Below are 16573 nucleotides of genomic sequence, written 5' to 3'. Positions count from 1 at the left end.
ACCTAGTCCCACCCCCTGTGAGGAGTCCATCCCCTCTGTACACCATCATGGCACCTGTTAGGGGGTGGGATTAGACAGCAAGTAAACAATTTTGTCCTCAAAGCTGATGTGTTAGATGCAGAAAAAATGGGCGAGCGTATGGAGAAGGGCCAAATTGTGATGGCTATATGACTGGATCAGAGCATCTCCAAAACTGCAGCTGTTGGGGCATGTTCCCAGTCTGCAGTAGTCAGTATCTATCAAAAGTGGTCCAATGAAGGAACATAGGGTTATGGCAGCGACTGAGGGCAGGACTAGTGAGAAAACTTGAACACATTCAAAGGGGGCTGAACACAAATGCAGATAACCAGATCACAGTTCTGGAGAAATGTTTACTTATCTTTAATTAGATAATAATGCAGGTCAAATAATCCACAAAACAAATCCAACAAGTCAGCTCAAAAGACTTGACAGTAGTTCCAAAGAATAAATCCCCAAAATCCACAAGGTTAATCCAAAAGCATACAAAAGGTTCACAGGAGTCTAATCAAAAAACAAAGTCAATACTTCCAAAAAGTCATTCTAATTAGTCCACAAAATAAATCCATAAGGCATTCAAAAGAGCACTTGTCAATCAATCAAAACAAAGAACTACACCAGATGCACAAAGTCTTTTAAGGACAAGGCCATAAAACAGAGCACACGGCTGACCTAGACTTAATCAAGGTACAGGAAACACTAAGCAAAGTATTTGTGGAGGAAAAGGGTGACTTAAATACACAAACCTAAACAAAGCACAGGAGACACCTATTAGACATAATGACAGAGACTGGACACCAACAAAAAGGCAGTGGGGGCCTCTAGTGACCAGAAAACAGTCCACAACCCTGACAGGAAACCAGTAGATATCAGTTTATATCTTGCTCTGTTCATGTTACAATTAGTTGCATATCTTACCTGTATATTTCAGTCTAGTTGTGTTGATATTTAACATGATCAGAAAATGACAGATGATTTTCAAAGTCTTTTCCTGTTTCTTCATAAAATGGACATAATAAAGCGTCCAAAAGTCAGAATGGACAAACCCATGTGTATAAATCACACCAAAATATGGATTTGAATTAAAACACTTAAGAGAAACATTATTTCAGACTTTTGGATAACAGCTGGATAGACTTTTATTTGATAATTATGTGCAGTATTGAGATTAAAATTTATACTTGATTTGGATTGGTCAGAAGGTGTTCAGCATGGACCTGATAGCAGTTCAGGTTTCAAATCAAATCTCTCTTTTTTAAAGAATGTCCTCTTTCTGATTATATATATACAGTTATACAAACCAAAAAATAGTGTATGTCAAATATGTACAGAAGAAACTGAATTTCAGTTTAGAGACTAACTAACTAACTAACTATAATCACAATCGTTTACATCAGCAAACAAAACATTAATATAAATTATGTATACACAGGCCAGAGGGGCGCCAGAACGCATATCACAACATGTAGCAGCTCCTTTTACCTGCTGGACCAGGTGCATGGGATGCCGTGATCGTATAGTGGTTAGTACTCTGCGTTGTGGCCGCAGCAACTCCGGTTCGAATCCGGGTCACGGCATTGGCTTTTCCACATCACCGTTGAACGCTAGGCATGGCTTTTGACCGCTGGCTGTTTGTCACTTGAAAAGCATAAAAAGGTAGGACCCCGCTCCCCTTAAAACTCACATGGGCCAGTGGCGCAATGGATAACGCGTCTGACTACGGATCAGAAAATTCTAGGTTCGACTCCTGGCTGGCTCGGCTGCCTTTTAAGAGCCCAGAGGTGTGCCACAAACTCCAGCTGCCGAATTGCTGGCAGAGTAACACCTCCCGCAATCCCTGAAATGCGGAGAGTCCTGTACTGGGAGTTACGCTGGTTTTCTGCACCAGGAACACCAGCCCACGCTCTGTCTAGCGGCTGATCTTCCGCTGGATTGCCAGCTCGAGTAGCTGGATGTTCGGTCAGCGCTGGCCGATTTTGTGCTCTGCAATGCAAGGTTCCCATACAAAGCTCTGGATGATACCGCGCTGGAGCTCAAACTGCTTGGTGGTCGAGTAAAATGCTGATCTCAACTCTCCTGGGGCGCCCTCCCATATGGTCTAGCGGTCAGGATTCCTGGTTTTCAACCAGGTGGCCCAGGGTTTGACTCCCAGTATGGGAACGTGACTTTATTGGATTGCCCGCAGAACTGGCAAGGAGTTCACCAAATCGCTGAGTTAATAACGGCTGGGAACGCTTCCTCAACGGAAACCAAAAACGATCACTGATTGCAGCCAGCAGCATGTTGGTGTTGTGTTCATTTCGATTCACTGCACAAAACATTACATAACTGATTTGTCATCACTTATTTATTTGTAGGCTCCCCCTAAGGCTCCCATGGGCCAGTGGTGCTACCTGAAGAACGATAGTCTGGGTCAGCCGGCCAATCACAGCTCACCCGGGAAATCTTTCTCGCCCAATCACATCGGCCCGTTACATCTTTCGTCCCCAATCCCTGCGCTGAAAAGATGGACAGACAATGATGGCCGCGCCCATAGCGAGCCAATCGAATCTCTCGCAATTTTATCGTTCTCCGCTAATCGCAACAATGGCCCGCCCACGGCAATCGATGGATCTTGCACGCTAATGATGTGTCATTCAAGTCAAATGTATTCGCATAATTACAGTGTCATCCATCAATCTAACCTAACACTAGCCTACAATCTCCACAGACGGTTGATCTGAAAAAGAGACCTCAGTCTGGGAATTCCTCCACATCTAAGAGTACATCCCCTACCCTGACTCCATCGCCATCCCCAACTCCTAAGCCTCTAATTGGTGAAACCCTGTCTTCTGCTTCTTCCCAACCATGTTCTAAAAGTAGTGGTGGCTCCAGCAGTGGCAGCATCACTGATGAAGGTCAGTGCAAATAAAGATGATCAGACTTTATGGTGTGTAGGAATGTACTCTCATTCACACTATTGCAGTTATACAGTAGACATACTGATGACTAAAAATAATCAGAATGAGACGGTAATAGGAGCAAATGAAAACATTTATTAAAGTAAACTATATAAACACTATACAACTATAAGTTTATTTACAACAATATTATTTGCAGCTACTATTTATACTAATTACTATTAGAATAAGAATGTCCTTTATTAGCAGGCTGTGATTGTTATAAAATTAGCTTTTGATGCTTGTTATTTTAATTATTATTCCTTAATTACTCATTACCACATTTGTTTGACAACTACATCATTTTCAAGCCCAGTAACTGAAAGTGTTTTGCACAAGGAAACAGTCCATCATCATTCTGAAGTCACCTGGTTGTTAACTGCTGCCAGACGCATCACAATCTTCTTCCCCATAACGAACAAGAAGTTGATTGTGGATGCAGGTAAGATGAATCTGAATATAAGACAGCACATAATATAAGCTAAAGCAGAGTGAACTTCCCCTGAGCAAAAACAGCAGCTAAACAAAGGTTTTACTCACAGCGAACGCCTCACGGAGAGCATGCAGCTTCAGGCCGATATCAGTTACCCCTCTCTCTGTAAGATGGTCCCTAAGAAACAAAAGATTTACATGCTTAGTGTATTAAACATACATTACTCCTTTATACCATTAAACTGTGAAGAGAAGCGTACCAAGTAAAGGGCACCTCCATCTCCTCTTGGCTAAGGCTCTCCTCACTCTCCTGCAAGACACATTAGCAATAAATCATTAAAACTCACACAGTAAATGTTACAGCCTCCCATTCAGGGGAATAGCAGCATCTGTAGATACACATCAGGTCTGAAACACAGAATTACCTCAGAGTCGTACTGTTCCTCTGAATCACTGTGGGGAGAGTCAACCTGCTCCTGCTCCCAGGTGGAGGTGTTCACCTGACCATCTTTAGCCACATGCAGGAACGTGCAGGACACCTTTTTAAAGGTTTGCTGTTAAATTAAAAAATATATAAAAATGAACACTGCAGACCCATATGTGTACAAAATTCCAAGAGTTACTATCTACAATAAAGACTTCATGACATTGCAATAAATTTACCACATAATCCTCAAGTGGCTCCATGATGGTTTCCACCCGGTTACAGGAAAGGAGCTCTGTAACCTTCCCATATTCAGCCTTAAGAGAACAATTTGAAGTGAACACAATTAGTCACTGCAACTAACAAAAGTTTTGTGACGCCACAACAGATAATCCCTCACCTGTATGACAGTGAAATGGTCCTCGATGGTGGTCTGATAAGGGAATCCCTGCAAATGACAATTAGCTGAAACTCAAGATCTACTTCTCAAAAGTGTTCATCTAATAATCATTAATATCAATTCTCTTCATCAGAGTAACAAAGATGGTGATTACCAGCTGGTCGAAGTAGCGCGTCTTGGTGGTTTTAAACCAGCAAAAACCACTCTCAGGACCCCTTATCATCCCGAGGAAGTATCCCTTAATGTCCACTGCCTAGAAATAGAGAAACTAAACATTAGAACTTGTAAAGAAGGATGTGTGTGTGTTTGTATCTCAGCTGCAGCACTGTACAATACCCCAGACTGGGAGTTGGAGGAGTCTGCAGTGTTGTACTCAACATTACAGCAGGTGCTGTTCAGCTCACCAGCACTGAGGGGCTGTGAAAAGTAGAAGATGAGGATCATCAGTGTTTTTTATCATAGCAGTTTCACACTAACACTTTCAAACATTCTGTCACTTGTAAAATCCAGAGATCAGATTTAGTAAATAAATGACAGGTTTGGTTACCAGAACAACAGCTGAAGATGTGGAGTGAGTTTCTGTGGGTAGCTGCGGCAGGATTGGCTCAACAACCTTAAGACACAGACACACACACACACACACAGACAAAAGCAGCCTACACGTTTCAAATGTAGTTAAAATATTTTACTGACACATACCTGGAGGACTGAGGGAGTATCTGACGATTCTCCCAGCAAATCCACAGCTTCTGCAATAAATTAGTTTCATGTAAGTTTAATTACAACTAATATTTTCTGTTAAATGTAAAACATTAAAATGGCCAAATTTATAAGGTAGTAGAGAGAGAGACCTTGTAAATTTTTCTCTCCTTTCTTTCTAATGCTTAAAAGTTAATAAACCTGTGAGTTAGTTAGCTAGTTAATTTGTGAAGAAACAGACTAATTGTAGCATTAGTAGCTTGTGTAAATTCACTGTACATGTGACTGATTAAACTCTCTAAATCCTCAAGTCCAGGCATCCTGATGAACTCCATCTCCCCATCAGGATCCACACGCTGCCGTCTACTCAGAGGGGCTTCTTGATTGCCATCCTCTTCGTCCCGCCTCCTCCTTATGCCCTGGCGTGGGACAGGAGTTATCATTGTGGCAGGAGCATAGTACATACCAGCCACAATGTTGTGGATGTCGATATTGAAATAAGGCTGGGGCAAAGGAACTGTTGAAGGCTGTGGACTCCCTGAAGGTGGTGGCCTCCTCAAAGGGGATGGGGTTTTATTTTAATAGCACTGTGTATGTTTTATACAGCAGGAAAGCCTCACTATCAAAACAAGAAGTATTTACACAAGTTATATTACTGTAATCTTCCTATAACACTGCATTAAAAACTCAGTATTTACATTTTAGCTGCATTTATAGGTGTTATACAGGGCTCTTCCAGTATCACGGCTTCACTGTTAGTCACACTGTGCACTTATTTCAATGCTTAAAAATATCTTCCCCCAAAAAATGCAGATTAAAATACATTTCTATTACAGTCTATTACTTTAGCACTTTCTTACTCCAGTGGTTCACATCCCCTTTGAGTCCAATTGTGTCTCCTCTCAAAAATTCGCCCTTTATCGTAAATTACACTACTCCTAACTATTTTATTCACGACAGCTAGAAACAAAACCTTGCTGAACAGAATTGAAACAAACAGCTTGATATTTTTGCCTAAGCTGCACTCTACATTGTCACACTAGCTCCATTTATTTGTACCGATTGGTTTTGTTCAGCTAGCTGCCTTTCCTCACAGCCCCTTTCTCTCTCCGCTTTAACAACTCGACAAACACGGACAATGAAAAATCCTTAAAATAATAAGTTACTTCATGTTATTGTAAGTATTTTAACTTATTCTATTCACTCCATCAAAAAAATACTATAAACTCTGAAAAACAATTACTTAGCTACATGCTAACTAGCCGTCTAGCTAATCTTTGCTAATACTCCTCGGCTTGACTTAGTAAACTTTAACAAACGTTAAGTAAACATTGGGACTTTTATGAAAAGCTGATGTTAACATATCTGAAAACATCAACACTGTTTTCTTCTTCCCTGCTCGTTTCACTGGAGTCTGCCATTTTGTCCGCTAGCTTTAGCATACTGATCGGGTACGTAAAGCGATTAGCCGAATAAAGATTAGCCGAACAGAATTTCTCAAAACCATCTAATCATATAAAACGATATTCCTGATTGCGGTTTTTTGTAATAACGCGGTGTTTAAAAGACTTTATACTTAAGTGAAAAAGAGGAAACTCAGTAACTCACCGTTCCAGGGGTCGTACAGTCCGCTCCATCCGGGCTCGGGATCCACATCCGGGTGCTGAGGCTCGGCTCCTCCCCCGAAGTTCATCATCGCTGCGCTGTAGAGTCGGTGTAGGAGTCAAATCCAGTAGTGGAGTACAGAGAAATCCGAAACAGGGGTGTAGCAAAAATGCCAAAAGATAATCCAAATCTTGCGACCTTCAGAACCAGTATAAACCAACACTAACTAGTATAAAACAGCACTAACTAGTATAAACCAACACTAACTAGTATAAAACATCACTAACTAGTATAAACCAATATAAACCAGCACTAACTAGTATAAACCAGCACTAACTAGTATAAACCAGCACTAACTAGTAACAAGAGTCAATAATGAATAAATAATAATAATAATCATAATAATAAGCTGAAATGTCCGGGAAGCCCAGGGAGTGAAGCATAGCTGAAGTTTAAGGCAGCATGTAGCTGCACAGTTAGAATTCAAGCTGTAGGACCAGTTTAAAGACGATACGACCTTAAAAAAAAAAAAAAAACCTCCTGTTTACGGCATCTACCGAAAACCTCCGAGAAAAACCGAACTGTACGGAAACCAGGAAGTGAAGTCCGTAAAAAATGCATTTACAAATTATATATTTTACATTTTATAATTTGCTCCTGCTGAACACACTCAGTGTCCTCAAGGTAGGATGATCTTTATCCTTTAATGCCACACTGTTTCTACAATAAATCATGTTAAAGTGACAGTGTTACAGTCTAATGTTATGTAGCACACAAGACACCTCATCTTGCCGTGAATTAGCCTAATGCTAGTTACCGTGCTAGCGAACCTGGCTACTGGTTTAAACTACACAATAAAATCATTAAGCTCGGTTTAAGAATTTATTTTATTTCCACAATGAAATATTTACCCCATTAGAAGTCCATTCTTAACAACCCCTTCTCCTGGTTTTAATAAAATAAATCGTGCTTAGCTTTGTGATTCAGCAGCTAGCGCGCTAACGGACTTTAGCCGATTTTTAGCGATTTCAATGACTGTAATATTTGGACTAATCATATCTACCGAGAGAACTTGTATATTTGTTGTAATTATTTAACACTTTATTGGTTATATTAATGTGGATATGATATTTCTCCTAATAATAGTTCACCTGTTAGTGAACATGCTGCTGCTTTAAATTACACACTAAAATCCTGAACCGAGTTGATGAGCTCGGGTAACGAGAATTTAGTTTATTTCCATAATATAATATTTACCCATTTAAAAGGTGACTTTTCACACCCCTGAGTACTGGTTTTACACTAAATCATGACTAGACTAGTGATTTAGTCAGGTCTAAAGGACTTAGTTACAGATGTATGTTATCTACCTAGAGAACTTCGCTAATCATTTCATTTACACAGTTAGCATCGTGCTAGTTATCGTGCTAGCGAACTCGGCTACTGGTTTAAATGACACAACAAAATCCTTAAGCTTGGTCAAGAATTTATTTTATTTCCACAATGAAATATTTACCCTGTTAGTAGGTCACTTTTAACAACCCTGACTACTGGTTTTACACTAAATCATGATTAGCCTTGTGATCCGCTAGCTAGCGCGCTAGCGGACTTTAGCCGATTTTTACCGATTTAAATTACACTGTAATAGTTGGACTAATTATATCTACATGTCTATTTGTTGTAATTTGTACACATTTTATCGGTAAATATAATATAAATATAATGTTTAGCCTAATGTTAGTTAAGCTGCTAGTGAACTTGGCTGTTGTTTTACATTACACACTAAAATCCTGAACGAGTTGATGAGCTTGACCAACGAGAATTTCATTTATTTCCACAATATAATACTCATCCCCATTAAAAAGTCACTTTTAACAACCCTGACTACTGGTTTTATACTAAATCATACTTAGACTACTGATTAATCAGCTCTCGCGCTAAAGGGCATGGTTACAGATGTACACCGATCAGCCATAACATTATGACCACCGACAGGTGAAGTGAATAAGACTGATGATCTCCTCATCATGGCACCTGTTAGTGTGTGGGATATATTAGACAGCAGGTGAACATTTTGTCCTCATAGTTGATGTGTTAAAAGCAGGAAAAATGGGAAAGTGTAAGGATTTGAGCGAGTTTGACAAATGGTGATGGCTGCACGACTGGATCAGAGCATCTCCAAAACTGCAGCTCTTGTGGGATGTTCCCGGTCTGCAGTGGTCAGTATCTATCAAACGTGGTCCAAAGCAGGAACGGTGGTGAACCAGTGACAGAGTCATGGGCGGCCAAGGCTCACTGATACACGTGGAGAGTGAAGGCTGGCCCATGTGGTCCGATCCACAAGACGAGCTACTGTTGCCCAAATTGCTGAAGAATTTAATGCTGGTTCTGATAGAAAGGTGTCCGAATACACAGTAAATCACTGTATTTCCTGATGTCTGTGGCCTCTTTTAGCAGGATGATGCACCGTGCCCCAAAGCAAAAATGGATCAGGAATAGTTTGATGACCACAACAATGAGAATGAGGTGTTGACTTGGCTTCCAAATTCCCCAGATCTCAGTCAAATCGAGCATCTGTGGGATGTGCTGGACAAACAAGTCCAATCCATGGAGGCCCCACCTCGCAACTTACAGGACTTAAAGGATCTGCTGCTAACATCTTGGTGCCAGATACCACAGCACACCTTCAGGGATCTAGTGGAGTCCATGCCTCGACAGGTCAGGGCTGTTTTGTCAGCAAAAAGGGGACCAACAGCATATTAGGCAGGTGGTCATAATGTTATGGCTGAGCAGTGTATGGTATCTACCTAGAGAACTTCACTAATCGTTTCATTTCCACAATATCATAGTGAGTATAAAGGTTTTAATAATTATACAGTATAATATTTTTTATAGATTTGGGTGGTGGACAGGGGCAGGAGGTTTTAGAGAGTTTAATCAGGTCACATGTACAGTGAATTTACACAATCTGACTGCTACAATTTTTCTGTTTCTTCACAAGTTAACTAATTATCAAACTCACTGCTTTATTAACTTTTATGCATTAATAGGAAAGTTTGATATTGTGTAATTGAAGAGTCATAATTCTGAGTCACAGAAAAATAATCTATTGCAGAAGCCTGTGGATGTGCTGGAGGAACCAGCAGATACTCCCTCTGTCCTCCAGGTATGTGTCAGTTAAATAGTAATATTTTAACCTCATTTAAAACCTACAGGCCACTTTTTTCTAAGTGTGTGTGTGTGTGTGTGTTTGTGTGTGTGTGTTTGTGTGTATGTGTGTGTGTGTGTGTGTGTGTGTGTGTTTGTGTGTGTGTGTTTGTGTGTGTGTGTGTGTGTGTGTTTGTGTGTGTGTGTTTTTGTGTGTGTTAAGGTCATTGAGCCAATCCTGCAGCTGCTGCCCACCGAACCACACGAAGAACCTTCATCTGTCATTCTGGTAAGAAAATCCTTCATTTATTTCCTAAAGCCAGTCAATGGATTTTACAAGGTTGTTTTTACTGTAAAGAATGTTAGTATAAATCTGATATGATAAGAAGCACTTATGATCTTCATGCTCTACATTTCACAGCCGCTCGATGCTGATGAGCCGGACAGTGCCTGCCGTGATGTTCAGTGTGTGTCTGTAGTCTCCTCCCTCTCCCAGGTATTCTACACTGCTGTAACTGAGATACAAACACACAAACATCCTTCTTTACAAGATCTAATGTTAAGTTTTGTTTCTCTGTTTCTGGCCAGTGGACATAAGCAGAGACATCATTGGAATGATGAGGGGTCCAGAGAGTCGGCTCTGCTGGTTTGAAAGCACAGAGACACACTGCTTGACTCGCGAGGTAATCACAGTCTTTATTACTCTGATGAAGAGAATGGACATTTTTGAACTGACATGATTTTTAGAAGAGCACTTTTGTGAAATGTGGTTGTAGATCTTGAGTTTCATCTAATTGTCTTTTACAGGGATTCCCTTATTATACCAGTGATAAGGAGAGTTTCACTGGCATTCAGGTAAGGGATTATTCATTGTGGCATCACAAAATGTTATGAACTGCAGTGACTAATTGTGTTTGTGTGTTTTAAGTTTGTTGAGCCGAACATCCAGCTGCTGCCCACAGAACAACCTCAAGACCCTTCACCTGTTTTTCTGTTTTTTTCTAAGTGACAGAATATTAGTATGAAACTGCTGTGATCAGAAGCACTCATGATCTTCCTGCTCTACTTTTCACAGCCGCTCGATGCTGGTGAGCTGATCAGCGCTTGGTGTAATATTCAGTTCCTCTCTGCACAGGCCTCCATCTCCCAGTTAAAGGTATTCTGCAGTACAGCAGCTGAGATACAAACACACAAACACCCGTCTTTACAAGTTGTAATGTTTAGTTTTGTTTCTCTATTTTCAGTCAGTGGAAATGAAAACATACTTCCTGGGGATGATAAGGGGCCCACAGAGCCGTCTTTGTTGGTTTAAATCCACCAAGACGAGCAGCTTGAATCACATGGTAATCACAGACTTAATTACTCTGAGGAAGAGAATTGACCTTGATGATTATTAGACGCTCACGTTTGTGAAATAGATCTTGAGTTTCAGCTTTTTGTCATTTGCAGGGATTCCCTTATGAGTCCTCCATAGAGAACTGTTTCACTGGCATACAGGTAAGGGATTATTCGTTGTGGCATCACAAAACTTTTGTTAATTGCAGTGACTAATTGTGTTCACTTTAATTTGTTCTCTTAAGGCTGAATCTGGGAGGGTTACAGAGTTCATCTCCTGTAACCGAATGGAGACATCATTCGTCGTGCCACATTATTTTGTGGTAAATTTATTGCACTGTCATGAAGTGTATCTTGTAGTTAGTAACTTTTAGAATTTTGTCAGTTCTGCTTTTATTTGTCTTCCGTGTGGATATTTTTTTATTCAACAGCAAACCATTACAACGGTAACCTGCACTTTGCTGTATGTGGCTGAAGATGGACAGATGTTCACCTCCACTTGGGACTATGATCACAACGACTGTGAGGTAATTCAGACATTCAGACCTGATGTGTATCTACATATGCTGCTATTCCCCTGATTCGGATACTGTAAAATTTACTGTGTGAGTTTTAATGATTTAATGATTTGGCTTGCAGGAGAGTGAGGAGCGCCTTAACCCAGAGGAGTTGGAGGTGCCCTTTATTTGGTACGATCCTCTTCACTCTTTAATGATGTAACAGTGTATTGTATGTTTAATATACACTAAACATTTACATCTCTTGTTTCTTAGCTGCCATCTTTCAGACAGAGGGGTGACTGAAATCGGCCTGAAGGTGCCCGCGCTTCGTGAGGCGTTTGCTGTGAGTAAAACCTTTATTCAGCTTCTGTTACTGCGCAGGTAAAGTCCACTCTGCTTTAACTTTTATATTGTGTGCTGTCTTATATTCAGACTCTGCTTGCCAGCATCCACAACCAGAACTTCTTGTTCATGGCTGGAAAGAAGATGGTCATGCGACTGGCAGCAGCTAACAACCAGGTGACTTCAGAATGATGAAAGACTGTATCATTTTTGTGATGGAAATAATTTCAGTTTCTCAGCCATAGCCAAAGTGAGTTACAGAGATTTTTTCGTTTGCTTTAACAGGATGCAGTTGGTGTGCAGTTGGCCTACGAGGCCCTGATTCGATTCCTGAGGACGCCTTCCAATCAGGAATCGATTAAAGCAGAGCTCAGCTCCTGTGTAAGCTAATAAACACCTGTGTGAAATGACAGATGTTTAAAGATAACAGATTTTGCTAATATAGAAAACAGGACTCCAATATGTAAAGCTAATTTATTTTTGTATCTTTTCTCCTCTGTGCAGGACCACCACTACAACTTCCTGGATGTTTTTTTGAGCTGATTTTCTTCAGCTACTTTATAAATCGCTCAAAACCTCAGCCAGTAAGTGTCTTATCAGGAGATTTCTAAGCAATGTTTGAGTTTCAGAACATGGTCTATTTGATCTGGTTTTCTTTTTCCATATTTTTTAAACCTGATAAGACATGGCATTAATGAAGCTTGTCTTTCTTTCCAAAAGTTTAAGGGAGGTTTCTTGGAGCGCCTGCTTGCGCTCTTCAGCATGTGGGACGTGGACGTGTGGGAGCCTGCAGCAGAGCTGTACTTCACAGTGCTTATTGTAAGTGTTGAATATCTTCTGATGCCACGATCCACAAATTCTTAGGATTGTATCTTAAACTCAGTGACACTATGTTGGATGTGTGTGGAATTTGTCAATAGGATTACCTTACAGAGCTTGCTGAAGTACTCTTCACTCAGCCTCTGGAGCTCTACAGTGACCCAGCAGCCTTAGCCACCACAGTTCAGCGACTCCTCAAGCTGCACGTCCAGCTGATGATGGACATTTTGGAGGAGCTCTGAGCAATGTCTTTCCCCTTACCCACTTCATCTTTTCTTCCTCTGTTTCATTTCATCTTCTTTTCTCTCACTTCTTTTTCCTACATTGCTCAGGCTCCACACGTAAGTATGAAATCATTTTATTTCTATTTTTGATCAACTTAATATTTAAAAAATCTCTTTTCTTTCCTACAGGTTTGTACAGTGAACCCCAGGACCTGAAGAAGGGCTTAACCTTAGCATTTAAGATCCCTCATCCCTTAATAATCATCCCTTATTAATCTATCCCTCTGTTCCTATCCCACTCCCCCTATTCCTATCAATAGCCTATAGATTGTAAATACATATATAGAATTGTTTAGAAATAAACTTATTTGTATACTTCTTATAGACTTTGCTTAAATAAATGTTTATATTTGTTCCTATTGCGGTCTCATTCTGATTATTTTTAGCCATCAGTATATGTATAAAAGTTTCCTTTAAACGCAACACAAACTGAATTTTTCACTCATATACAGATCATTTGTACAGAATTTCACAACCTTTAAATGGTTTACTAAAATGTGAAAAATAACAAATATATTATATATTTGTTATTATATTATATTCAGTGTTGGGGAAAGTTACTTTTAAAAGTAATGCGTTACAATATTGTGTTACTCCCTAAAAAAGTACCAAATTGCATTACTTAGTTATTTTTTATAAAAAGTAATGTGTTACGTTACTTTTGCGATACTTTTTCTTAAATTTGACCAGTAGACTCGTTCTCTTTTCATTTTATACACATAGAAACCTATATGTGTTACATTACAAAGTAAACTCACAGTCCAAGTTAATAAAGACATTAAAGAGTGCAATATAGTCTTCCTAAAGTCATTCTAAAATTAGATCAATCTGCAAATGTTTTTTCAAAAGGTTTTGTGATCGGAGAGCACGGCCCCTGTCCATTTCCCTGATTTTGCTGATGATATTACAAAATGTCGGCGCCTTCACAGTGAAGAGTGGCTGCATCTCCTCAACAATAAATGCAGCAACCAATTTATTGAGTTCAGTCAAACTAATTGTTTTACCTGGTGGTGAACTGAAATCTAGCTTTTGTTGTTCAGCAGTAGGCGGGGTATATTAATACTGACATACATGGTTTGTTTATGTAAACTAATGTTAAATAATATCATTTAAGGGGACCATAATGTAAAGCATTATTGATTGAGACATTTCCCATATGAGTAACATAGTTATTCTACCATAATTTAAATCATATCTAAGGCTGGGTTTGATTAGGAGTGGGATTATTAGATAGATGAATTCAGACCCTCGCTGTGAAACATCACCCCCTGGACACAGGTGGACACAGCGTCCCTCATTTATTCCAAGTGTAGGGTGGCTTGAGTTCAGACACCATTAGTCAGGTGTGACAGCATTAATCATACTGCAGAATTCCTCTTCACTAAACAGCTTACGAGACAGATACCCCCTGCTGAAGAAATCTGTTTGCTTCACTTTTGTTCAGTCAGAATTCTTCAAATCTGTATTTGGCATACATTTCTTAAAACTGTTGTATTTTGCTGACATTTTAGGTCAGAAATTAAATAACTTCATGCTCAAGGGCAGGGAATAAAAAATATGATAAGGATAATTTGACAAATAAAGGTATTTGTGCACTGGAAGATCCCAGACCCAGATAAATTATTTCCTCTTGAAATCCATCTGTTTTAGTCCAGTATTTTCCCAGACCACTGCAACTATTACTACATAATAAAACACTAGCTGCAAACAAGTGGAGTATATTTTACAGCACCTATCAGTAAAAGTTATTTTATAGTGGGTTGATTAGCCTCTCACTAATTTTGATCACTGTTCAAAATCATGTTTTTTTCTTGGGCTTATGACCCAGGGACAGGTTTGCAGAAAATTACATACTTGTTTAGCACGTCTAGAAAGCAGCCATAATTTTTTCTAATACCTAAACCAGTATAAACCAGTACTAACCAGTATAAACCAGCACTAACTATAACTATAACTAACTTAAAATTTATCTATACCCTTTCATCAGATGAAAAGGGCAGAAATATGAGGTGTGTCTGGGTTTATTTGATGTCCAGAGAATGTGCTTTACCTACTGTTTCAATTACATGGACTGTGTTCCGACGGACTCTTTATAACTTTAGACCACTTTCGATGTTTTCATTTCATCTTCAGTCTGTTTCTTTTATTTTATTTCAGAAAAAAGGTAAAAGAAGACACCTGAAGTCAGCTGTTAGAAGTTGTCCTATTGCCAGGATTGACCAGTGCTCCGTTTTCTGACCCGTGTGTGTGTTACTCTCTCCTGTGGCGGACTTCGACAACTGCACATAGTCTGAACACAACAGGAGACAGCATTGCGATAAAGACTTTGCTGGATTGAACTGATAAAACACTTCCTACTCTTTTCAGACATGGTGGAGGACAATGTAACAACCCCCACAAGTGCACTTCAGAGCTGTTTTACATCCAGACTTCACTGGGGATGGCAATCAAGAATGCATGATTATATAGTGTCATGGCTGTGCAGACAAAAAATGTGGTTATAATGGAAGTCTATGGGGCAAAAACAGCCACCAACAGTAAATTAGGGAGAAAAAATTTAATCTGATGCTGCAAAAAAAACTAAAAATGCATCAAAGCTAATGTTGTTACTAATCTTTGACATGTCCAAGACTGTGATAAAAAGTAAATAAATCTCCAGTCCACAATCACTTTATATATTGTTTTTTCCCCAAATCAGTCACATCATTTATGAACTTGGCAATTAAAGAGTTAAAATCCTGGATGTTTTTGAACATTTAGTAGTTTTGATCAGAACTGAGGTGGATTAACAGATTTATGCAAACAAAAGTTGAAAAAAAAAATCATCTGATATATTTTTACAGCAGTTTATTTTAGTGCATGTTTTCATCCCCAAACATAACATTAGGGTAGTGAATTTGAACTATTTCTATTTTTTGCAGATATATGCAGAATTCTACAGAGTTACTCGAGTTGATCTCAGGCAGATCTTTCTTAGTTACTTGGACTCACTTGCACCACGATTGATCAAGCTCTATAGATCAAGAAGTGGAGCCTTGGGAGGAGAAATTCAAATACTCCTAGACAGACTTGATGAACGGGTAACAACATCAGTTTACTTCAAATTGTGAGGTTTTAAAAAACATGACTGAATACTACAAATGTTAGCTGTAGTAAAAGCCATTTACTTTGTCCATGTTTTTCCTGCTTCCTATTTGTGTTTTAGACCACTGCTGTCCTGACACACAGGAAATCTGCAGCACTTTGTGGCCTTCCCTTGTTTCTGAGAGAAAAGGAGGACAATCTACTGAGAACGTATCTGGTAATATTTTTTATCTTATCCGTCATGTCTAACATGGCTGGCCTGTGGAGACGTTTGTGAGAATGCTATCCTTTCTCAAATTGCATTTTAAGGGCATTCAGAATGTGCTATTGGGAGTGTATAGACTACAACCCAAACGACTCGCCTTAAAACAAAAATGTAAGTGTATTAAATATTTTAATGATTAGTGAACATAAGAAACCAAAACGCTCTAAATTTTACAGGAGTTGACTGGCATTTTGGGTCGTCAGTAAAGTGCTGTAATATCTTAATGTTTCATAAAATGACACATAACCCAGCACACTTGCTCATTTGACTGATGTAGGAT

General features: G+C 39.4%; 2 non-coding genes across 2 annotated transcripts; both read left to right on the top strand.

Moving 5' to 3' along the window:
- The first annotated feature begins 1704 nt into the window (after positions 1–1704).
- On the top strand, positions 1705–1777 carry trnar-acg (transfer RNA arginine (anticodon ACG)). Its single transcript has one exon. It is a non-coding gene; the product is annotated as a tRNA-Arg (tRNA).
- Positions 1778–2105: 328 nt separating this feature from the next.
- trnae-uuc (transfer RNA glutamic acid (anticodon UUC)) lies at positions 2106–2178 on the top strand. Its single transcript has one exon. It is a non-coding gene; the product is annotated as a tRNA-Glu (tRNA).
- Positions 2179–16573: the final 14395 nt, after the last annotated feature.

Source organism: Hemibagrus wyckioides, unplaced genomic scaffold (assembly GCF_019097595.1).
Source record: "Hemibagrus wyckioides isolate EC202008001 unplaced genomic scaffold, SWU_Hwy_1.0 Contig11, whole genome shotgun sequence".
NCBI lineage: Eukaryota > Metazoa > Chordata > Actinopteri > Siluriformes > Bagridae > Hemibagrus > Hemibagrus wyckioides.
Note: the sequence above shows the minus strand (reverse complement) of the source record. Positions and strands in the feature narration are given on the sequence as shown.